The sequence below is a fragment of the Protopterus annectens genome, chromosome 3.part0 (assembly GCF_019279795.1).
Source record: "Protopterus annectens isolate FY-2018-M chromosome 3.part0, PAN1.0, whole genome shotgun sequence".
NCBI classification, from domain to species: domain Eukaryota; kingdom Metazoa; phylum Chordata; order Ceratodontiformes; family Protopteridae; genus Protopterus; species Protopterus annectens.
In genome coordinates this window covers 1,215,872,015-1,215,898,343 of record NC_056731.1, presented here as the reverse complement: position 1 = coordinate 1,215,898,343, position 26,329 = coordinate 1,215,872,015, and the positions used below count along the sequence as shown (strand labels likewise).

The 26,329-nt window shown below is 37.8% G+C and overlaps 1 protein-coding gene across 1 annotated transcript in view; it reads right to left on the bottom strand.

The window, feature by feature from the left end:
- The window catches only part of LOC122797026 (collagen alpha-1(XXI) chain-like), a 1,114,432-nt gene that overhangs the window by 101,154 nt on the left and 986,949 nt on the right, over positions 1–26,329 (bottom strand). The window lies entirely within an intron of this gene.

Below are 26,329 nucleotides of genomic sequence, written 5' to 3'. Positions count from 1 at the left end.
AAGGTAACTAATGTTTTATACATGACATCAAACTGACAAAGTTGTTTAAGGGAAACGGTAGAAGCCTGAACTAGGAATGTCATAAAATGTAACAATCACATTCTGAACAAATAGTAATCACTCAGTTTAATCTTTGTTGATTATATAAAATAGAATGTTGCCATCTAAATCTAAAAACTTTCAGTTTATGCCATAAAAATGGAAATTTATGACAGCGGAAAGGGAATCATTAATCACAATAAATAAATTTGTTGTTTTTAGCATATAATTTCACTCATTTTATAATAATAAATGACAGATATGGAAATCCTTATGTGTTGGAAATGAGGGGAAGAGGGATGCACTGATAATTAAAATGCACTGACTTTCATCAATGTTTACATAAAACAAACTTGATGCTTTAAGTAAGTTAGCAACAAACAAAGTGATTACTTAAATGCTGGAAAACAATGAAATATAACTTCTGATATATCCAGTAAAATACATTGTATTATAAACATTAGGTATAAGTATTATTACCATCTATCTATATTAAGTAATAAGTTTTGAAAGACTTCATCAATAAGGGTTGTTGTTGTTGTTTGTCTTTCAGCTTTTCCCGGTTAGGGGTCGCCACAGCGTAACTCCGGTCCACTAATGATTGGCAGTAGATTTTCATGAACGCCGAATAAGGGTGAATATGTTAAATAACTGTGTGCTATAATCTTTTACTGAGGTTTTATATATGATACATCCTACTTTACTATGATTGAATTGCTTGTCATCTCTCTTTCATCTAAATATTAATTGCTTATACAATAAGTAGACATTTATATTGTATTAGAATTCTGTCTATTCAACAATAGAACTATATCTGTTCAAAATAATATAAATATTGCATATTCCTATTACAAATATTCTCCAAGTGATAATTCAAATTATGGAGCTCAGATGCTCTGGATTGTCAAGGTATGAGTGATAATCTGATGGATTTAGGTTTATCCATCAGATTAGGAATGATTTTCATTCCGTGGCTATTGCGGATCTTAGTTTTGTTAACATTTATTAATTTAAATTTGTTATTTCACAAAAACATTTTTAGTATGCCTGACCAAAACATTACTTTATTGGTAAACAAAGTACAAAACTGATAATTTCCTTTAAAAGCTCAAACATATACTTTATAGTTATCAGAGGAAAATTTTAATAGTCACAATAAAACAAAAAATGCATAGTCTAAATAACCTAAGATGGATTTAATTTTATCTTTAAATACCAGTGCCTTAAACAATCATAGCAAGAGATCAAATCTACTGAAATATTTAAAACTGAACAAAGCACAAATTGTCTTCCTTCAAGAAACTCATTTCAAAACAAATGACAATTACAAATGGAATCCTAAGGAATATAAGATATTGGCACAATCCACTTAAAAGACAAAAGGGGTAACAATTTTATGGAAAACAAATGTGATTAATCCAGAAATCATTTATAAGTATGAAGATAAAGAAGGTCTTATGGCATTAGTAATAGTTAAATATAATAACAAAATATGGACCCTAGCCATTCTATACTGGTTCCCAGGCATTGGATCAGGAACTGGTAAAAAAAAACATTTGGATTTAATTTCCAGTAATTATAAAGGCAAGTTAATATTAGGAGGAAATTTTAACTGTATATTTGATATTTCTGAAACTACAAATAAAAGACTGCTGCATACACCTGCTGCATCAAAAACTTTAAACAAGTGGGTAGAATCATTTCATCTTGTAGATACTTTCAAATTTAAAGAAGGTAAATCCTTATTGTTTTACCATCAATATCACAAATTTGGTACCCAAACTAGAATAGATAAAATATTTGCTGCCCATGACTTACACTCTAAAATCATTAATTTTTCAGTCACTCCCTGCCCCTTTTCAGACCACAATTAATTGATACTAAAACTTCAAAATGGGTACAAACCATTAATCTTTAACTCCAGAAGTCCAGCATATATAAGTAAAATGAAAGGAGTTCAAACCCTGGTTATTATCTGAATTACAGTCCTTCTTAGATATTAATTACATCACAGAGATAAATAAAATAATGATATGGGACTCATTAAAAGCTTACATATATGGTAAAACCCTAACTTGGTATAAAAAAATCAGAGAATGGGATTCTGAATTATTAGATCTACAATCCAAACTTCTGTCAGTAAAAGCTGAAAAAAATCAAAATCATTTGGAGATGAAAACAAAAGTATTAAACAATAAATGCAATGAAATTCTAACACACAAAACTAGTTTAGCTTTAGAAAAACTAAAAAGTGATACCTTGGGAACTTCTCCCAAATATCTACATAATTTCCACAAGAATAAAAATGTAATCAAATGCTAATAACATTAAAAGTATCTTCCATGAAAAGAAAGGGGGAAATGTCTTGGATATAGGTGACATTCTTTATGCTTATACAAATCACTATATGGAACATTTTCAAAAGGAAAATATACATATCAATCAATTTAATCTAGATGAAAAATGTTCCAATATAAAAAAAATACCAAAAAATTAAAATTGGATCTGCAAGCACCCATATCCTACAAAGAAATTACAGATAAAATAAAAGAGGGTAAAGATAATAAATTCCAGGTATAGATGGCATAATTATGGAAATATATAAACTTTTTCCTTCAAAGGTACTATCCCTCTTCCATAAAACTGTATTAGAAATTCAGTCGCAAGCTTTAATACCAGCCTTTTGGAGATATTTCTTAATCACACCAATCCTAAAGGAAAACAAATCCCCAAACCTCTGTACCTCATATAGATCTATATCACTATTAAATAATGAGTATAAGATATTTATGACAATATTGACTAACAGAATGAAAATACCACTATCCAAAACAATAAATAATGATCAGACTGGATTTATATGTCATAGACACACACATGACAATATTAAAAGTATAATTTCTCTTATAGATTATGTTAGTAAAGAAAATAAAGAAACACTCATAATTGGCTTAGATATAGAGAAAGCCTCTGATTCCTTAAATTGGGACTGTTTATTCAAAATACTGGTGTTATTTGAATTTCCTCATTCCTTTGTTCATCTACTAAAGAATATATCTACAAATAATTCAGCGTATGTTAAGCTAGGTCCTTTTACCTCTGAATCTATACATATAACAAAGGGTACTAAACAAGGATGTCCCATGTCACCAATTCTATTTGCTTTGGCTAATGAAATATTAGCAGATTTAATACGTATCAATACAAAAATCAAAGCAGTAGAGTTTATGAACAATACAATTATAAAGTAATGCTCTTTGCTGATGACATATTATTAACATTATCCAATACAAAAGAGGCATTAGAAGAATTAGATATTTTAATTGACACATTTTACAGGACGTTTTATTTATTTATTTTTTTATTTATTTTATTATTTAACATTTGTTAACCAGGAAAGTCCGACTTGGAACAAAGCCAATTTTCAGAGGAGGCCTGGGGAGAAACGCTCCTGATGCATGTCTTTGTAATGTGGGAGGAAACTGGAGCACCCAGAGGAAACCCACATGAATGCATGGAGGACATGCAGACTCCACAGAGAAGACACCCCAGCTGAGAATCAAACCGAAGAACCTCTTTTTGTGAGGTGACAATGCTACCGCTGCACCACTGCTCCATCCAGAACTCCATTTTAATAAATCAAAATTTTTATTTTTAAATTAAAAAAAAAGAATTGCAGATGAAGGGGAATCACATTATGGGGAAACAAGAATCTACCTTAAAATATCTAGGAATTGAGTTATGCAAGGATAATAATGAATTTGTCTCAAAAAACTGCAATAATATCATCAGTACAATTAAAATCTCTGTGGAAATGTGGAACAAAATAATATTAACATTCGTAGATAGACTACAGTTAATAAAAATGGTTTTACTACCCAAGATTCTATATATAGCTTTGGCAATACAACTGTTACCAGAAAGGAATATACTCAAATAAACTCATGCCTAATAAAATTTTTATGGTTTCCCAAAAGAAGCAGAATACATTTAATACATCATATCAGACCATGGAAACAGGGAGGATTAAATTTTCCTGATATAGAAACATATATAAAAGCATCAATATCTAAAACAATCTCAGATTGGATAAGTCCAAATTATTCTGCAAATTGGAAAGAATTACTAACTGTAATATCAATAAACAAATTTGATTTACAAAAAAAAAAAAAAAAATCAAATAGATAAAAACAATTTGCCATGGTACATATTATGTATCACTATGCAATATAACATAGCTAAGCCCACTAAAACTCATATGATTATTTATTACATTGACTCATTTAGGAAAATGATTAATGCAAACATAGATTTAAAAATCTGGTTTGATCTTTTAACACCATTCATAGTTACAAAGAGCTAGCCACATAAAATATACAGAGAAATAATTAATTTCTGGGAACAGAAAGGATTTGTTTATTGGTTTCAATGTATCAAAGAACTAAAAGTTCTGGATATGCAAACAATAGAAACAACATACATTTCACAACAAGATTGGCTAACTATGCAAAGCATTCTGACGTATTCACAAGATTTATGTAGAATAATTAGTAATTCTTCATTTAGAGAAATACCTAAACTTACAAAATACCTATATGAAATCATATATTGATTATGACATGGGAAATAGTATTTCGAAATTTTACAAGATATTGATGAATTATAAAACAACACCCACATCCTCATATTAGAATTATATAACAAAAGGACACTCATTACAGCTAACTGAAGAAATTAAGTCAAATATTTTATTATCAATAAAACATACATCCTTTACACAATACTGGAAGGTTTTTAATTGGAAATGCTTGCACAGACCATTCTTAACTCGAGATAGAAATTACTAAAATTAATTCTTCCACAAAGGGAATATGTTGGAGGTGTGAGCAAATACACAATGCAGATTGGAATCACATTTTTTCGACTGTGTTAAAATTAAGCCATTTTGGAATGGTATTAAAAACTTTTTACAATCTTTATTTAATGAATCATTTAACTTATCTAAAGCTCTAGTATTATTAAATGTATGCAAAGGTCCTCATTTGAATGAGTCAAATATGTATCTAGTATGGACAATATTTGAAATCTCAAGGAAGTGTATAACAAGAAGATGGAATACAACACAATAAATAAATAGAAATACAGAAAAAAACGTTCAACTAAACCTGGAACACTTGTCACGACCAGAGCAATACGAATAAATAACACAGGTGAACCAGAGCAAAACGACTGAAACAATTCTGTTCCTATGGAATAATCACCAGTTCACAGTAAAAATCCAACTTCTTCTTTATTCGAACAAATAAAACAAATGAAATGAGCGCTTTCACGTATCCTTGATACGCTTCATCAGATTTCAGAAATCTGATGAAGCGTATCAAGGATACGTGAAAGCGCTCATTTCATTTGTTTTATTTGTTCGAATAAAGAAGAAGTTGGATTTTTACTGTGAACTGGTGATTATTCCATAGGAACAGAATTGTTTCAGTCGTTTTGCTCTGGTTCACCTGTGTTATTTATTCGTAATACAACACAATACCAACTTTGGAAGACTTCTACAGCCTACTGAAGAATACAGCATTGTTGAAAATTAAAATTAAAGAATTAAGGATTCATCCTAAGCCATTTATTAACAATCCATGGGAAAAAGTCGTACCATTGATTGACACTTTACAATAACTGAACAGATACACTCTGATAACTGGATTGTTATACCTATAAAGTAATTGTATATATTGAGCTCTGTTATAATGGCAGGCTGATGTAAATAGTGTACATAGTTATTTAAGATGTTATATACAAATACTATGGAATTTATTCATAGGTTTATAGGTAGGTACTAGGCTATTGGCCCTAGGGCCTATATAAGCCTAGCCAAAGGTACCCTGGCTTTCACCACCCAAGAAAATTATTTTCCTGTGCCACTGTTGAGCAGAGCCACAGAAGTGATCCCCGGGATGAATTTCCTATCTCCCATCCAATCATCAAGATTTTTCTTGAAGAGTGCTAATGAGGAGCTTTGTTTGATATAGATAGGTAGTTTGTTCCAGAGTATGGGAAGTCTCTGGGACAGGAATCTATCCCTCCAGCATGTTCTGTTTATTGTGGTGACAAGGTTTAGGTCCCTAGAGCATGTAGCTCGCAGGGATTTTGGATTTCTTTAAGTGGATCATGTCTAAAAGCTCTGGGTTTGACATAGCTTTGTGTGTTAGGCAGAGATCGCCTCTGAGTAGGCGATATGCAACGGAGTAAAGCTGCAGTTTTTTGAGACAGTCTGCATAGGGCATCTCTTTGAGGCCGGTAATCCTCTTTGTGAGGTATTTCTGTGGCCTTTCCAGTTGTTGTAGATGTCTTGTGAGGTACATACCAAAAGGGGCATTGTACTCTATAATGGGTCTAATGAGTGACGAGTAGAGGGAAACAATGACCTCTTTTTTCCTGGATGAGAACCCTTTTGTGATGAGGTGTGCCACATAGAAGGATTTCCTGACTACTGTGGCAATGTGATTATCAAAGGAGAGACTACTGTCCACCTGTGTCCTAAGGTCTCTTATCACACTTTTGGTGTTAAGTAGACTACCACCTATGTGGTAGTTCATGGGTACTGAGTTTTTACCAAAAGGGATGACAATGCACTTTTTGGCATTGAGCTTGAGGCCATGGCTTTGACACCAGGCATCTGTCTGAGCAGGGCCCTTTTGTAGGATGTCCACATCTTTTGGAGTTTTGATTATGGCTCCTAGTTTGCAGTCATCTGCAAACTTTGTTAGACAAAGACCTTCTGTGTTGGCCTGTACTTCAGAGAAGTAGACACCAAACAGGAGAGGACCCAGGACTGAACCCTGTGGTACTCCACTTGTCACTGGTCTGAAGTTGGATTTGGAGTCTGCTACTTTCACTGTGTGGGTTCTGTCAGTGAGCCAATTGGCAATCCATCTTGTGACATAGGGATTTATACTTAGTTTAGTGAGTTTATCTATAATTCCAGAGTGGGGGATGGTGTCGAAAGCCTTGGCGAGATCTAGATAGGCTGTGTGAACCACCTTGCCCTCATCTATGGCTTTGGTGAATGCTTCAAAGAAGTCTATCAGGTTTAGGAGACATGATCTGCCTTTTACAAACCCGAACTGGGTGGGGTCCTGAGTTTGGAGATTACCAATGTCATTGTTTATAAGTTCCATGATGATACGTTCCATAGCCTTGCAGACCAGGCTCGTTAGGCTAATGGGGCGGTAGTTTCCGGGGTCTGTGGTGGCTTCCCCTTTGTGGAGTGGGATAACTGTCACTGTGCACCATTCAGTGGGCACATAGCCTGAGGTGAGGCTATGATTGAACATGGTACTTAAGTGAGGTGCCAGTTCGTTCTGTAGTTCATGTAGAATACAGCCTGGGATGTCGTCAGGTCCCATGGATGCTGTGTTCTTGGCTTTGGATAGTGTGTTTTTACCTGTGCAGCCATGATTACAGGAACTTTGCATTCTTCTGGTATAGAGATGGGCCCTTTAGGGGATGACAGGGGGGGGTAAAGTTAGCACTGAACCTATCTGCCAGGATGTTGGCAATATCAGTTGGTTCTGTATATTTAGTGCCAATGTGCTGTAACTCAGAGCAGATCTGAGTGTTGTCATTGAGATTCTTGACATAGCTATAGAATGCTTTGTGGGTGTCTTTAGAGTCAGTGGCGATTTTGTTTTCATAACTAGCTTTGGAGGATTTTATGAGGGATCTCAGCTTCTTACTGAGGCTGACCAGGGAGTTTCTCCAATCATGGGATTTTACTCTTTTTTGCAACAGTTTCTTTCTTCTGTTGTAGAGTTTGTTTATGGCAGGGGACCACCAGATTGGCTTCCTTTTTTTGGAGGATAGCATCTTGGTTCTGTTAGGGATTGCACGATCCATGCACTCGTGTAAGTGCTTATAAAGTGTATTTGTGTAGGATTCAGCAGTCTTAGCTCTATTGTCCATCAGCATGGGTGTCGTGAAGTTTGCCACTTCTGTCTTAAGAAGAGTGAAGTTGGCTTTGGAGAAATTTTTTACTGTGGTTTCCCTAATGGGGGGTGGGAGAGGGATGTGGATGTCTAGGGTGATTAGCTTGTGGTCGGATCTGACCAACGAGGAATTGACCTCTGGTGTGGAGCACCGGTTGCCCATGTTGGTAATAACCAGGTCTAGGATATTGCTGCCCCTGGTGGGGGTGTGGATAAGTTGATCCATGGCATTGGAATTTATGAATTCCAGAAAACGTTGAGCACAAGAGTTGGTACATGAGTAGTTTTCCCAGTTAATGGTAGGGTAGTTGAACTCACCCATTATTAGGGTGTTAGGTTGTACCCTAATATTTTCCAGTGTATTAAGAAATGAGGAGTAGGGGATCTGTAGCAAGCTACAATTTGGATTGCGGTCTTGCCCAGAGTTAGTTGCACTTGGATAATCTCAGATGCATTATGCTAAGCAACTAGCCTGGAGGTGTGGATATCCTTAATGAATATGGACACGCCTCCGCCTTTAGTGTTTCGGTCCAGGTTAGGTGGCCGAAAGGTGTGGTATGAATTATAACCTGGTAATGCAGGGGTACTCTCTGGAGCCTTGAACCAGGTCTCTGTCACTGCACAGATGTCGATGTTCTCCATTTTAAGGAGTGCCTTGAGAGAGTGCATTTTGAGGTTTAGCATTCTAGCATTGAGTAGCAATACCCTCAGATTCTTCTTGCCTGTACCTGTTAGGGTGGTGAATTTGTCATTTGGACCTTGCCTAAAAAAGGCACTATAGGGGTGGCTAGAGCCTTAGCCAGTATCCGGAATCCCAGGGGTGACAGGTGCAGGCCATCTCTGGCAAAGCCTCGTGGCTTGTCGATCATGTCATCCCAGGCAGACAGATACTGGATCCCCTTAGAATGACACCAGAAGCTTAGCAAATTGTTGAAGTCAATCATTTTGTCCTTGTACTGTGGTATCTTTCTGGGTGATGGCAGGATGCTACTCAAGGCTAGGGTCATACCTGCCTGGGCTACAAGATCGGACAGCTCCTCCATGTCCCTTTTCATGTAGTCCAAGGAGGTACGTCTCAAGTCATTCACACCAACATGGACAATGACAGAGTCATATTTGTACTTGTTGTGGAGTGATCTGAGTGCATGCATTATGTGGCAGATCCTGGCACCCGACAGGCAGCTGACAGTAACTTTCTCCTTGTTTAGCCTGGTGAGTGGGATATCATTGTGCCTGACTATAGAGTCACCTATGACTAGAGTGTTGAGTATGTTGTTATGCCTTATGGGCTGTAGTTGAGTGGCACACTGAGTTTGTGGGCTATGTGTCATTTGGGTTGTGTTGGGGGGTGGAGGTTGCTTGTGTTTCTGCTTTGGAGGTCCCTGTTGCTTGGGCAGGTTTTTACTGAGAGCGTCCGCGAATGTAGGTGTGTGTTTTGTGTTTCTATGTGTGTGATTTGGTGGTGTAGGTTTTGAGGGACTATGTGCTGAGTGTGGTGTGGTGCAAGTGTTTACCTTCTCCTCTTGACTGTCTAGTCCAGTCTTGGGTGAAGAGAGCTTTGCTTCCAGTTTGGCTATATAAGTGCATCTCTCACAGGTTATAGTGTTGGGTGGTAGGAGGAGAGGGTTGTCTGTGTACATGAGGCAATTACTGCATTGCCCCAAGATGCCCAGATTCATCAGGTAGACAGGAGAAAACACCAGGATGCTGACCCTTAGACATGCCTGGATAGGTGCTTATTTGTTAAGTACTAGAAACTGTTTTCCTCTAGACAGTGAGTGAAGTTGAGTGCTGTAGTAATTTGTAGCTTATTTAGTGCTTACAATAAGTTCTGAACAAGTGATGAGCTCAAAGAAACAGACTTGAGTGCTGAAACAAAAAACTGGCTAGTTCTAAGAAACAAAATTAAGCTAGAAGGCTTCCCTCCAACACAGAAAGGCCTGGGGGCCTAGAAGCCTACAAATAGTCCTGGTCACAGCAAATCTATATCCAGGCTAGACTAACCACAGGAAAGGCAGGAAACAAGCTTAGAAATGTTTTTTTTTTTTTTTTTAGTGGAAAGAGAGAAAGGAGTAGCAGAAACTAAGCTGATTGGCCTTCTCAAATGTTCTCCCTGTATTGAGTAGAATGAGGTAATGACACTAGACTGGGAGGAGGGTCCCAGATCAAATTTACACTAGGGGCGGGCGACTGCAAAGCCACCAACAGATGCTTAATAAAAGTGGACAATTTCCAGTTAATACCTCACACACAGTGAAACTAGCTAGAAAAATATACAGTACACAAAGTGCTATAAATAACAAAGAAATAAAGAACAAAATAAGCAAAAAAACTGGATACTTAATTTTATATATTATAGTTCCGAGTTTGTTCAGTGTCCTTCCTTTGATTAGCTCAATGTGAAATGGCAGAAACACTCACAACTTAACTTCTTAGGTAACAGAAAGTTGAAACCTGAGACAACTTTTAAGAAAAAAAGCTCAAAAGAACTAATTAGGTGCTTAGTCTAAGCTGTAGTCCAGGTGACCTCAGTCAGCCAATGACCTTAAACAATTCTCTCTCACTGAAATGCCTGATGGCTTTGGCTAAACCAAGATGTCCATGAATATGTGCTCAGACACACAGCCTCCACAAACACTAGGCCCAAATACAAGCCTGAATATGGACAATGCTACAAATATCCACACTACTTAGAAACAAACTGCAGAAATGTTTCTCACAGCAGAAAAGCAGCAGTGAGCCTTTAAATGAAAGTTTTAAACAGCTAAAGGAGCCTCTAGAGAAAGCGTTTAACTGCAACAAGTTATCAGAAACAAACAACCCAACATATGCTTAATAAAAAAAATAAAAATAAAAATTTGAGGAAAAAAAAAAGAAAGGGATGATAATGCTAATAAAACACAAATACCTGAGTCACACTCAGATGACAAAGTGGCACTTTCTATCTCCATTTTGGGTGGATATCCACCTATATAGTACAAGATAAAGTTGTGGCCTTGCCCAATGAAGAACTCTCTTGTACTGCCTGAGCCCTCACTGTCCTCAGTGAGGAAGTGGTTCCCATGGCTGTGAGCACCCATGGTACTCTCTCTGTAACAGCAGTAGTAGACAAGTGCACTCCATCTGATGCGGGTATACTCACCATAGTACAGCCTCATATAGCTTCCTGATTATGTCACATGTCAAAATTGGCTCCTAACATATGGATGGTACTCAGGATGGATAAGCAGATGTACCCTGGGTTCATAGGCATGTACTAGGCTAATGAACACAAGGGCCTTTTTAAGCCTTGCCATGCATCCAAAATATATCATGTTTTGTTACCCTTGATAAGTGTAAGTGTGGGCTTGGTAGATGAACCATTTACAGGCTTCCTTTGTCCATTAGAGACATAAGTACTAAACCCGTGACAGATTTCCTGTTCCCCATACAATTGTCCAAGTTACACTTGAATTGAAGTAGTGAGGAACTCTGCTTCCCATAGGTGAGGAGCCTGTTCTAGAGAATGGGTAGTCTCTGGGATATATACCTGTCTCTCTCCAGCAGGTCCTATTTATATGAAAGGCAAGGTTTAAGTCTTTAGAATGGGTAATTCTGATGCTCTTTGTTTTGCGGATATGCAGAAGGTCCATCAGGGTGGGGTCTGATAATGCCTTGCATGCTAGGCATAGAATTTCCCTCAACAGCCTGTAGGTGACAGAATAGAGGGCTAGGGCTTTGAGGCAGTTTGCATAGGACATGTTTACACCCTGTATTCTTTTAGTGAGGAAAAAACTGCCAATCATTAGTGGACCGGAGTTCCGCTGTGGCGACCCCTAACCGGGAAAAGCCGAAAGACACAAACACAATTCTTTTAGTGAGGAAAGTCTGTGGATGTTCCAGTTGTTGGATGCACCTGGTTATGTACATGAGGGGCATTTTGTTTTAGTCCATGGTTCTGTATTATTTGTCTGTGTCAGTGGTGGATTCTACGACTGCTTTTAATTTGCAATCATCTGCAAATTTATTCAGCCAGAGTATTTTGACATTGGCCTTGACTTCAGGAAAGTTAATGCCAAAAAGAAGTGACTGGCCTTTTTCTAAATTCATGGGTCCTGTTGGTGAGTCAGCTGGCTATTCAGCAGGTGATATAAGGGTTTATACCTAATCTCTTGAGTTTGTCAACAATGCCCGAGTGGGGTATTGTGTCAAATGCCTTGATCAGGTCAGGGTAGGTAGTGTGGAATGTTTTGGTCTCATCCATTACTATGGTGACCTTTTCAAAGAAGTTAACCAGGGTGAGTAGGCATTCCCTGCCCTTGACAAAACCAAACTGGGTTGGGTACAGTGTTTGGAGGTTTCGTCTGTCATTATCGATTATTTCCATGATAATTCTTTCCATGGCTTTGCATATGAGAGTAATGGGACTTATGGGTCTATAGTTTTGCAGGATGTGTAGGTGGGCCATCTTTGTGCAGAAGGATGACTGTTGGTATTCACCATTCATAAAACATGAAGCCTGTTTGGAAGCAACAGTTAAATAGCAATTCCAGATGGCCTGATAGGTCACATGCCATTCTATTTAGAAGGCATCCTGGGATATTGTCTGGGCCCTTTGATGCAGTATTCCTGGCCTTAGAGAGAACATTGAGGACCTGTTCCGTAGGTATAGTATGGAGAAGTTATATTTGATGGTATTTCCTGAGGGGAGGTAGAGGGGAGAGAGGCGTAAAGTTAGAGATTAATTTGTCTGCCAATAGGTTTGCTATATCTTCTGGTATGGTCCCAGATGAAGATATGACAACCAAGGCTATAAGAAAAGTATTAATTTATTCCAAGACCTGAAGTCGTGGAATAAATTAATACTTTTCTTATAGCCTTGGTTGTCATATCTTCAGCTTGGACTGTACTTAACTACTTGTGGAGATTGGCGAATTTTGGTGGTGCATTAATTTTTATTTGCTATATCTTCTGGCTCAGTATTGGTGGCTGCATTAACAATGAGCTCTGCACACAACTGAGTATTGCCTTTGAGGTTGCCTAAAGAATGCCTTGTGGTTGTTCTTGGCATGGGAGGCCAAATGGTACCCAATTTACCAATCAGTTGTTTCAGAAATTTGCAAAAGAATGGGACTTTTTACATGTTGCTAGTAGTCCTGAATACCCACAGTCAAATGGACTAGCTGAATGTGCAGTACAGAGTGCAAAGCAATTACTAGAGAAGTCAAAGCCTGATAATACTGATGTCTTTTTGAACTTATGCAATCTCAAAAACATATCCAGTGATGATATACTTGGCTCGTCTGCTCATTGACTTCTATCTAGGCAAACCAGAACAACATTGCCTATCAGTTCCAGTTTGTTGAGGCCTAAAGCAAGGAACAACAGAACAATCAGAGCCCAACTATTCAGAAAGCATTCTTTCCAGAAGTCCAGCTATGATAAATCAAGCAGATTTCTTCATCCATTGAAAGAAGGCGAGACAGTGAGGATACAAACGGTGATAACATTTCTACTGGATTGGTCAAGTAACAAGTATATGTGCTGAGCCAAGATCCTATTTCATAGAATATGAGAGTGTGGAGTACAGGAGAAACCACAGACATCTTCTTCCTATATCAGAATCAATACCGCAACATTACTCCTGTGATACAGACTCTAGCTCTCAGAGCAATTCAGACAATGTTCTTGTTGCAGAATGTGTCTTAACTTCTACTTCCATTCCTGATAATGTTTCTGATGTCCCCAAAGTTGAACATTCAACAGTGACAGTCCCAGTTGCTAGACCTAATTCTAATTTTTATGTCACACAATTTGGTCGTATTTCCAGACCCAGTGTGAAATACACTGCAACCTGGACATAATTGTCTGTATGTATTTAGTTCTATATAATTGCATGTCAAATAATTATTTGTGTCAATTGCATGTGAATTAATGTCGTCAATAATGCATGGCTCATTTCTCAAAGAGGAAGGATGTAGAATAGTGTGTGTGTGTGTGTGTGTGTGTGTGTGTGTGTGTGTGTGTTGTACCTTAAAGAAGCATTTCAAGGACAGCACGTGCATACAAAATTGCAAGCACGTGCTAGCTTCGGTGCCATTTTCAGAGTGCAGTCAGAGAGTGAGCATGTATGAGTGTGATAGCTAGTTGGTTTATAAGTTTATCTGTTAGTTATTAAGCCTCAATCCTGATATGTTTGTACATTATAAAACTGCTTGAACAGAACCTATAAACGCTTGTCTATTCTATGCTGACTGGACGAGCGACAGATAATAAGGTGAAGGACGGACTCAGTAATACTTGTAGCCTAAGTAAAAATAAAAAAACTAAGCTGCCTAGAGGCTTTACCTTGCTTTTGAGAGAAGTAGGGTATGTGCTTATTTTTTTGTCAGTTTATAATTTTCTCTTGCTATACTCCTATCAGAACTTTATATAGGGTTTTACTTTGATATTTCTCATTGTTCTCATTGTAACATATTTTTTATGCATCTCTGTGTCTTACAATATTGTTTAGTTTTGAAATATATAAGTTAAAACTGTGTTTTCTGTCATGTCTTTGAAATTTTGTTTTCTCTGTTAAACTGAGCTTTTCTTCCTGGGCTTCCTAGGAAAATGGGCTGTTGGGATTCAGTTGGACTTTCCCAGTAAACATATGTCAATAAATAAATAATGTTTGGTTGGGATATATGTATTTTCATTTTTTTTCACTAGGTGGAATCGATAGTTTTTTTCTTATTTTATCATAGGATCATAGGATGTTACTAGGCTAATGGCCCTGGGACCCTTACAAGCCTAGCCAAGAATTTATCTCCCAAAAAAAAATCTCAGACAGCACCTGTCACCACTGTCAATGAAGGACACAGAGTGGTACTCCTGGGCTTCCCATCCACTCATCAAGGTTGTGCTTGAAGAGGGTCAGTGACGTACTCCATTTGACGTTATATGGGAAGTCTATTCCAGAGACAGGGCAGCCTCTGGGAGACAAACCTGTCTCTCCAGCAGGATTTATTAATGTTGCATATTAGATTTAGGTCTTTCAAGTGGGTAATGCCCGGGGAGTTAGACTTACGGATATGGAGTGTCTCTAGTAGGGCAGGGTCCAAGATTGCCTCACAGGTGAGACACAGATCACATCTAAGCAATCTGTATGATACAGAGTAGAGTGATAGCAATTTGAGCCTGTCCACATAGGGCAGGTGTTGGAGGCCATGGATTCTCTTTGTGAGGTATTTCTGGGGCCTTTCCAGCTGGTGCAAGTGTTTGGAGAGCTGCATACCAAATGGGGCGTGGCCTAATGAGGGAGGAGTACAGAGAGGTAATAACCTCCTTTTTTTCTGGATGCAATCCCTTTACTTATGAGATGAACCAAGTTAAAGGCTTTTCTGACCACTGCCACTACATAATGGTCGAATGTGAGATTGTTGTCAACCTGTATATCCAGGTCTTTCACCACAGGTTGTGTGCTTAGGGGGTTGCCATTGATGTGGTAATCAGTAGGGGTCATGTTTTTGCCAAATGGTATGATAATACATTTTTTGCATTTAACTTAAGGCCATGACTTTGGCACCAGTCATTTGTTGCAGTAAGAACCTCTTGTAGTATGTTAACATCATTTGGGGAGTCAACGACAGAACCCAACTTATAGTCATCCACAAACTTGGTCAGCCACAGGCCTTTTGTCTTTGCCTGGACCTCTGAGAAGTAGATGCCAAACAGTGGGGGTCCCAGTAGAGATCTCTGGGGAACCCCACTAGTGACAGGTCTGCTGGCGGAGATGGAGGTGCCTATTTTGACCTTGTGAGTACTATCTGTGAGCCAGTTGGCTACCCACCTGATGAGATATGGATTTATGCCAAGTTGTATTAGCTTTTCAATGATGCTCGACTAGGGGATTGTGTCAAAGACCTTGGCCAAGTCAAGGTAAGCTGTATGTACTGACCTTCCCTCATCCAGGGCCTTGGTAACAGTCTCAAAAAAGTCAACCAGGTTCAACAGGCAAGATCTGCCCATGACAAATCCGAACTGGGTGGGGTTAAGTGCTTGGAGATTGCCTATGTCCTTGTTTATAAGGTCCATAATAATATGCTCCATGTCTTTACTGATCAGATTTGCCAAGCTAATAGGGTGATAGTTTCCAGGGTCAGTAGTGGCACCACCTTTGTGCAAGGGGATGACAATGGCAGTTCTCTACTCTGCTGGAATGAAGCCTGGACTTAGGCTGTGGTTGAGTAGGGTACTCAATGGCGAAGCTAGTTCTTGCTGGAGATGGTGCAGAATACAGCCTGGGATACTATCAGGTCCCATGGAAGCTGTATTATTTGCCTTGGATAGGGCCTTTAACACTTGATCTATGGAGATGTGAGGTACGGGACAATTACTGGGGATGTCAAATGGGGCTTTGGGGGGGCAGGAAGGTGAAGTTTGTACTGAGCCTATCTGCTAGCAGGTTGGCTAAGTCAACAGGATCAGTGTAAGTTGTACCGTTAGGTACTAATTCAGAAAAAAATCCTGGGCTTTGGCATGGAGGTTCCTGATGTAACTGAAGAAGGCTTTGTGGTTTCCCTTTGTTTTGGAGACTAGTTTTGATTCATAATTGGCTTTGCAGGTTTTCAGTAGTGATGTAATTTGCTTGTTGAGGATAAGGAGGGAGATTTTCCTATTGGGAATTTGTGCCTTTTTACCTTTGGACAACAGTGTCTTTGTTGTAAAGCCTGTTGATAGAGGATGTCCACCAGCAGATAGGTTTGTGTTTCCTTGAGGAGCAGGTTTTAGTTCTGATGGGCATGGCTGAGTCCATGCAGTTGTACAGGTGCTTGTATACTGCATTGGTATACTGTTCAGCATAGTTGTCTGCATCCTCTGAGGGGGGCTGGTGGTGTGAAGCTACTGACACCTTCCCATAGGAGGTTGTAGTCAGATTTTGATAATTTCTTTTAGCCTGGTTATGGCTTGGGGGGGGGGGGGTCGGGATAGAAACTTTAAGTGAGACAGACATATGGTCTGATCTCACCAGGGAAGAACTTACTATGGAAGTGGTGCAGTGGTCACCTATGTTGGTGAGAACCAAGTCCAGAACGTTATCTCCCTGTGTGGGGGATGAGACAAGCTGGTCTAGTATGTTAGAACTAATAAAGTCAAAGAATCATTGAGTGAGTGCATTAGTGCAGGAATAGTTCACCCAATCTATGGTGGGGTAATTGAAGTCACCAAAGATCAGAGTGTTAGGGGGTATCATGATTGAGTCAAGTATGTCCAGGTAGGAGGAGTGGGTGTACTGAGTCATGGAGGGGGTATTTAGCTGGCTATAACTTGGATGGGTGTCTTGCCAGCTATCAGTTGCATCTGGAGTAGTTCTAGTGCATCATGCTGGCAAGCCAGTCTGGAGGTCTGCTTGTCTTTAATGAAGATAGAGACTCCACCACCCTTAGTCTTCCCAACCTCATTTTAGGGTCGGAATGTGTGGAATGAGGTATAGCCTGGTAAGGCAGGGGTGCTGTTTGCAGCCTTGAACAAAGTTTCCATGACTGCACAGATTTCGGCATCTTCCAGTGTGAGGAGGGCCTCCAGTGAGTGCATTTTCATGTTAATGCTCCTAGTATTAAGCAGCATAACCTTCAGTTTGCTTTTTGACAGATCTTTTACGCTGAAAGATTTATCTTTAGGATATTGCCTAGAAAAGGCACAATCGGGGAGGCAAGAGCCTTGGCCAGAATCTGGGGTGACAGGTGGAGGCCATCTCTGGCAAATCATCCAGGCCTATCAACCATGTCATCCCAGGCAGACAGATACTGGATCCTCTTGGATTGACACTAGAAACTAAGCCAATTGTTGAAGTCAATTACTTTTTGTTGGTATTGTGGTATCATTCTTGGTGAAGGTAGGATGCTGCTTACAGCTAGGGTCATACCTGCCTGGGACACATACTCTGAGAGCTTAATCATGTCTCTCTTCATATAGCCCAAGGTAGTATGTCTCAAGTCATTCACAGCAACATGGACAATGACAGAGTTATACTTGTACCTGTTGTGGAGAGACTTAAGTGTGTGCGTGATGTGGTGGATTCTGGCACCTGACAGATAACTGACCGTGATCTTCTTCTTGTCGGACATGGTGAGGGGGACATCACTCTATCTCACAAATGAGTCACCAATGAGTAGTGTGTTTGGTTTATTGTTATGCCTTGTGGGCTGTGTTGGTTTACTGTTATGCCTTATGGGCTGTGTTTGTGAGACACTGGTGTGTTGTCTGCTATCTGTGATGTGTTTGGTGTTGTATGTGGAATGTTTGTGAGTGGGTTTTGGAGGTCTCTGCTGTTTAGGTAAGTTTGTATAGAGGAACTTTGCATAGGTGTGTGTGTGTGTTGTGCTTGGCTATGTGATGTGAGTGGTGTGGTGTTTGTGCTGGCAATCTCTTCTTTGTCAAGAGTGCTGACTGTGGCATGAGAAAGCATAGATTCCAGGTTACTGATGTAGATACATTTATCGCAAGTAGAAGAATTATGTGCTAGGAGAAGAGGGTTGTCAGTGAACATGAGGCAGTTGCTACACTGTCTCAATATGCATGTCGACCAGGCTGGCAGGAGAAACTGATGGGAATTGTCCAGACATAGTATTCTGAAAACTTGGGACAGCCTTATAGAGAGAGGGTTTTGATAAGGGTTTGTCCACAAGAGTGTAGACCACAAAAACATTCTTAAATGTAAAATAACTGGCCTGAAGCCCAAGTGCTAAAACCAAAATGAAGAGGCTTAGAATAATAGACAAATGTAATCAGGCTACTAACAAGCAGTAATAAATGCAGTAAAATAAAAGCACTTGAACACTTAATAGCAAGCAGCAAAGCAAAATAAGGTAATGAAGTAGGAATAACACAATTACAGTAAAAGCAGCTGAGTAAAATGTAATTTTTTTTAAGTGGAGAGGGAGGAAACAGAAGATAATTCAAGATTAAGAAACAAATAAGGGGGATGGCCTTCCCAAATGCTTTTACTGTACACAGTAGAATGAGCTGATGAGATGGGACTGGGAAGAGTGTCCACAATCAAAGAAGCAAGGGGGTGGTCCTTCCCAAATGATCTCACTGTACTCAGTAGAGTGAGAAAATGAGATGGGACTGGGAGAAGTGTCCAAAGTCAAATTTACAGCAGGGGTGGGCAGTTCCAAAGCCACCAAGTTTAAGAATACAAGAACACTTGGGTAGAAGGGTGGGAAAAAAAATTAAGACAGATACCAGCAATATTCAATCAAGCAAATAAATAAATGCAGTACAGTTTTGTAACTATCACTGGCACAGATCTAGTGCAAAAAGTATACTTATATTAGCTTTGTGTGTCCAGATGGCTATAGAATCAGTTACAGCCAGACTACAAGGAGGCAGTTCTGATACTGAATACAGTCTCACTGAAATGCAACTGTTTATACTAGTAGTATAAAAAAAGTTAGACCCTCAGGCAATCAGATGAACACAAAAATCTGTTATTTTTTATTTGCAATATTTATTGCTGTTATTTTTTTTTCAGATTAAATATATTTGATATAATGGTATATAATTTGGATTTTTGTTCCCTCAAGTGCTGGAAGCTATATTAGGTGTTTTTTTGGTACTTACGTATTATCGCAACCAGATTTTCATGCTGTGATAACTGACGTAAAACTGAATAATGGATGTTTCGGTTTGCCCTGTGAGGTCCGTCTAATTTGTGTTTTACAAGTAAGGTCAGACATTTTTAAGTTTTAATGGAAGGCTGGGCTGTAAACAGAGGGCTTGGGAAAGTAGTCACCATTTTCTTCCACTGCTGCTTCTTCACCGACTGCGGTAGCTTGACTGGAGAAACTAGCTGCAGGGTCTCTGCCCTTTTACCTACATCAGAACATTCGATAGGAAGCAAAGACAATCAAGAGGATTTTCAAGTAGAAACAATGGCAGTACTGCAAAATCTTTTGAATCTGCTAACTTCCTTTCATTCCCCTAATGATAGTCTCACTTTAGGGATCAATTACAATAGAGAGGGTAATCCAAAAAAAAAAAAAAAAACTCGAATGAAGAATGTCAAAATGATTTTGCAGTACTGCCATTTTTTCTATTTGAAAATCCCCCTCGATTGTCTTTGCTTCCTGTCAGATGCTCAAAACACTGCAGCTAGTTTAGGTAAGGATAAGTTCAGATAAGGAAAACACAGAGACAAAAAATGTGGCTTTCGTAAACTTTTTATTTTAACAATGTTTTAATCGGTCTTGAAAAGAACCATTGAATTATTAATGCTTTTAAATCATGAGGGTGGATGATGTTGACAGCTGATTCCGTGGTCATTTTTCTATGAAAAACTTGGTAGGACTGATGTTTTAGATTTGTGAAGGTGGCATGTTCTGACAAAAGCACATACTACTTCAGCGATCATTGATTTCATTACTAAGATAATGATGTTGATAGGTCTTTTGGTGGTTTTCTTTTACTATGTGGTGGGAAGCAAACAAAAAAACAAAACGTGGAAACAAAACGGAAAAAGCACAGGTTACCGCACAGGCTGTTTAATGAAAATATCAGTAAGCGCTTTCGGTGGAAGAAATAGCCCCACCTTCATCAGACTAAGACATTTTCAAATGCAAAGTATATTGATTAAATACCAAATTTGAATAACAATTACCCAATAAAAACCCTCAGGTTAATGAATACATCCTACTTTTAAAAACCACAATAACTTATTTGACTAACTTAATTAACTAAATTATTTAACTAAACATCTCATGCTACCAAAAAGATCACGTTATAATTTTCATAGTTTAATAAAAATAAAAATACAATGTGTATATATATATATATATATATATATATATATATATATATATATATATATATATATATATGTATGTATGAAAATATATATATATATATATATATATATATATATATATATATATATATATATATATACATACAAGAAATTAAGTTATATTGTGTGAACAGCATTCACTAAACAAAAACTTGATTATAAACTTGAATGTAAACTGTTTTAAAAACCTTTCATGTTGATGGTACTATTATTGTTTACTTTTAAGCTCAAATTGTATGTTTTTGTATATATAAAAAAATTTAGGCCAATTGTAGATGGGAGGGGTTCTATTACGTATGTGTGTGCCAAAGTGGTGGATGAGATTCTAAAACCCTTATTGAAAGAAGAATCACAGATTTGTAGGGATTCATGGGGCTTCTTGGATGACATAAACCACCTCAAATTTGATACAAATGTCATTTTCTTGGTTGTTGACATCAAAGATTTATACATGGTAATACCCCATAATATAGGCATTGAATGGACCATTGATTTTATGCTTGGCAAGGGGGCAACCCAGGGGCAAACCTATCTCGTTGAAACCCTGTTGGAGTTAGTATTGACAAACAACTTTCTGGTTTTCAAAAACAGTTATTACTTACAGAAAACGGGGATAGCGATGGGTTCTCCATGTGGTTGCACTTTTGCGAATAGCATCCTTGCCTATTGGGAACATCACTTCTTGTTTGAGAATTACATGTATAAACAGAATGTATCTTGGTACAGCAGGTACCAAGACGACATGTGTTTTTTGTGGAAAGGGCCACATGATCTGGTACCACAATTTATTGAAAGCTTGACACAGACGACTGAATTTCTTGAATTTACTTATACAATTGGCCATGATCAAATAGAATTTCTGGATGTCAAGTTAATTAAAGATATACAATCTAATAAATACAAATCCACAATCTACAGAAAACCAACATTCTCAAACTGTTATCTCCACTTTACCAGCTCTCACCCCTATCACCAAAAACGCAGTGTAGTAAAGGGACAATATGTGAGAGCTGCAAGAATGGTTTCAGATGACAAGGATTTCAAGAAAGAATGTGACTTCTTGGGTACCATGTTTTTAAAGAGAGGTTTCCCAGGAACATTTATACATGAAATCAAGGAAGAGGTGGTGAACAAAAGGGGAAATGGACATTTCCGTCCTATTTTAGGTGGAGGGACTATTTCAATGCAAGGCAGCACAATTTCAAGTCAATTCACCCCTATTAGGTTTCTTTTTACCTATTGTATTGACTTTAAATCAATAAAGGAAATCATTTCCAGAAACTGGAGAATTTTATATGAGGATAAATCCTTGGTCATATCTATAGGAACACAGCCTAGTTTTACTTACAGGAGGGGCTGTAATTTGAAAAACTTGGTCAAAAGATCAAAAGTCAACAATAATAGGGGGAGAAGTGGGATGACCAAATATGGGATGTGCACATATTGTAGACACATTCAACCGGGGGGGAGGATAGATATTAACGGGAAAGTAGTTTCAATTAATGGCAAGTTTAACTGTGATTCCAAGGGGGTCGTATATGTGGCCACTTGCAAGGCATGCCCGGCCTTTTATATCGGCAAGACCGACAGACCCCTTAAGAAAAGGATATACGAACATCTTTATGCCATTGGTAAACTCGATATGAACAACGCATTAGCAAAACACATCAGCTCTTACCCGGACCACAGTTTTGTATTTACAGTCATTCAACAAGTGGTTCCCATGGTCAGGGGGGGTCCGTGGCAGCTTTGGTTAGAAGAACAAGAGCTGCTTTGGCAGATAAGAACTTCTGCATATGTTCCCCATGGTTGAATGAGGCCGTCTCAATAAAATGTATTCTTAAGCTTAGGGCTCTAAAAAGATAAAAAGAATAAAAAGAATAAAAAGAATAGAACAGATCAACATATTTCTGATCAAGGGAAAGTTTAAGTGTATATTTAGACCCATTCAGTTTTTTACACCTGAGTTTAATTACTCAGATCTATGAGATTTCTTTTACTTTAAAAATAGGACTGTTGGTTTATGCATTAACATTGACATTTTCTTTTAAGAAAGGATGGGACATGGTGAAAATGACTTTTGTTTCATGAAAAATATAATAGTTCATAGGACGCAATTCAATTGGTATGAGTTGTTTATTTAACATATGTACTTTTCCATGTAGTTTTAAAAAAATTTTATATATACAAAAACATACAATTTGAGCTTAAAAGTAAACAATAATAGTACCATCAACATGAAAGGTTTTTAAAACAGTTTACATTCAAGTTTATAATTAAGCTTTTGTTTAGTGAATGCTGTTCATACAATATAACTTAATTTCTTGTGTATATATATATATATATATATATATATATATATATATATATATATATATATATATACATATACATATATTTTCATACATACATATATATATATATATATATATATATATATATATATATATAGACATTGTATTTTTATTTTTATTAAACTATGAAAATTATAACGTGATCTTTTTGGTAGCATGAGATGTTTAGTTAAATAATTTAGTTAATTAAGTTAGTCAAATAAGTTATTGTGGTTTTTAAAAGGAGGATGTGTTCATTAACCTGAGGGTTTTTATTGGGTAATTGTTATTCAAATTTGGTATTTAATCAATATACTTTGCATTTGAAAATGTCTTAGTCTGATGAAGGTGGAGCTATTTCTTCCACCGAAAGCGCTTACTGATATTTTCATTAAACAGCCTGTGCGGTAACCTGTGCTTTTTCCGTTTTGTTTCCACGTTTTTTTTTTTTTTTTTTTTGTTTCACCAGTTTAAAACTTCTTATGTGGTGGGAAGCAGTCTTTTTTATGGGCAAGCAAAGGAACATGCAGCAGGCGGACTTGAAATGAAAGAAACATGAACACTATGTTTTTTACATTTTGTTGATATAAGTAAAGAAAACACACTTTTGTGGTACAAAAATAGACATTGTACAACAGTTTTACAACATTAACTAGCATATTTAATGATTGTGAAGCAACCGCTATTGCCATTAAAAATCTGGTTGCGATAATACGTAAGTACCGTTTTTTTCTTTGCTTTATGTTATGCAATGTATTGACACAGAGGCTTGTATGCATTTTACTTCTTTGTCCACCAGATGGCAAGGCTTCTCTGCCAAGTTTCTGTAGTATATATTGATATTATAAGCATAATTTACCAATTTGTTTTTATATACTATAAACATTTTTCTTTCTTTAAAAAGTTGTAGTCATCTATATTATGTTAATGATATATCCATTCTCAACCATCCACCTGCAACCCCTTTTCCCATTTTTGCACATGGGGTGAGGGTGTCTTCAACAGTGACAGTCATCTAGAGCCAAAGTTTACACAGTCAGGTGGCTAGTTCTGTCACGGTAATTCTTTCACACTACACACTCTTGCATGCACACTCACACATATGACCAATTTAGAGTGTCCAGTCCACCTACTGTATGTCTTTGGAATGTGGGAGGAAACCAGAGTACCCAGGGGAAACCCACAAAAACAGTGAAGATAGACTCCACACAGAAGGCACTCCAGCCAAGAATTTAACCAGGGAACTTGCTGCTGTCAGGTGACAACACTATCTGCTGTTCCACTGTGCCACCCTTATTATTGTTAATGATATATCTGATAATTTTATTCAAGGCGCATGACTTGAAGTCACTATTTATAGAAAGGAAAGCTTGGTTTTAAACACATGATGCCGAAAAAGGTTATATAGCCTACTTCCTTTTCTTAATGTTAGATATTGCATTGAAGAGGTCACATGAATGGGGAAAATGCATTTTGCTTCTTATTTTTCTTGCTTTATGCCATGTTGTGAACATACTAGTGTAATAAACTACAAGGAGCTGATATATATATATATATATATATATATATATATATATATATATATATATAAAATATATTATTATTATTATAATATCTGTGGACACACAGAAATACACACGTGTATGTGTGGTATGCAGTAAGCCATGAGGGTGTGTGTGCATGGTAGTATTATTACCACATACCTGGGGTTGCTGTAAGGCCTGAGCATGAATGCTTCATAATCCCTGGGTGTGTGTATTATCTGTATCATGCACATCCTGAACTGCCTTATTGCACTTAAAAAATGGGTGCCTATATTTTTTTGGAGTTTGAATTTTGCATTTTTTAGTTTACGTATAGGAAATATATGTTTGTAGTACATTTTTATGTAAAATCGCTCCTTTGCCTATTTTAACTGATTGATAACTATGCAAGGTTATTTCTCTTTAACTGTGTGGATTTTTTTCTTTTCTGTGGCAAAGCTTGCCAACCATCATCTCTTTGCAATTCAATGGCCCATTTGTTTGCTCAGGATGAGAGTCATTCCAATCCCAGTTCATTTCTAGTGAGGTGAAAACCGATTGTGAAAATGTCATTCTGGTAGCCATTAGGGCATTTTTGTTATACAACCCTAACCCAATCCTTTGGTGGTGATGTGGACTTCCTCATCACTGAAGAGGGGACCACCTGTCCCCCGATACAGGGGTGTGCCCACTCTTTCACATGCCTCTGCAAGGACTATTGTAACTGACTGGAGTGGTTTCCATTCATATGCCCTCACCCATCTGTAGCCTTTTTTCAAGAAGTGTCACTATGCCACTCCCTAGAGCACTAGGTCATTTCAGCTGGAGAGGTCACCACAACCCTCCCTCTCTCCAAGCAAACTGGCAGATGTAAACCATAAGTCTCTCTCTCTCTCCCCACCTCACCTGGCTCTTCCAGATTCCCAAGCAGGTAATTAAACTTGGGGTCATTTGGATCACAGCCCAGGCTTTGCCTGCTGTGTTAGAGATGGATAACTGTGTGGATATTTGGCATGAAATTTTGAGTATAGTCATTTAGGGGATTTTTCTGTCAAACTGCAGTGTGCTGTTACACTGTCCAGTTTATAAACAGGTGTCAACCCTACAGAATACCTCATCTGAGTTCTGACAGGTGACTGAGTCTCCAAGGCCATGCATGTTCATCAAAGCCCTTCCTCTGAAGAACTGTAGTATTACACACCCAGATCCCCACCATGATGTTCATACTTTTCATTCCCTCCCAGCTCCATCAAGCACCTGAGCTGCTAATCACACTCAAGTCACCTGTACTGTAGTCACGACCTTATCCCTTTATGCCACAGGTAATGTCTCATTAATTCATTGATTAGTGTTTTAGTTTTATGCACCTCCTACACACTGCCAAATTAGGCACTCCTAACATGAAAATGACACTAATGTTTAGCAATTTGCTACTTCTATGCTTTATTTGTCTATTCTGTTATTAAAGTGGCAATGTACACATATATATCTGCATTGTTTCTTCCTGGGCTGATGTTATTGTCAAGGCACTAGTCTGCAAATGCATTCACATCCTGTTTCCTGACACATCGCCCAGTGCTTTTCTCATTTTGTTCATTCCATCTTACATTCAGTAATTGAATATCAGACTTTGCAGCC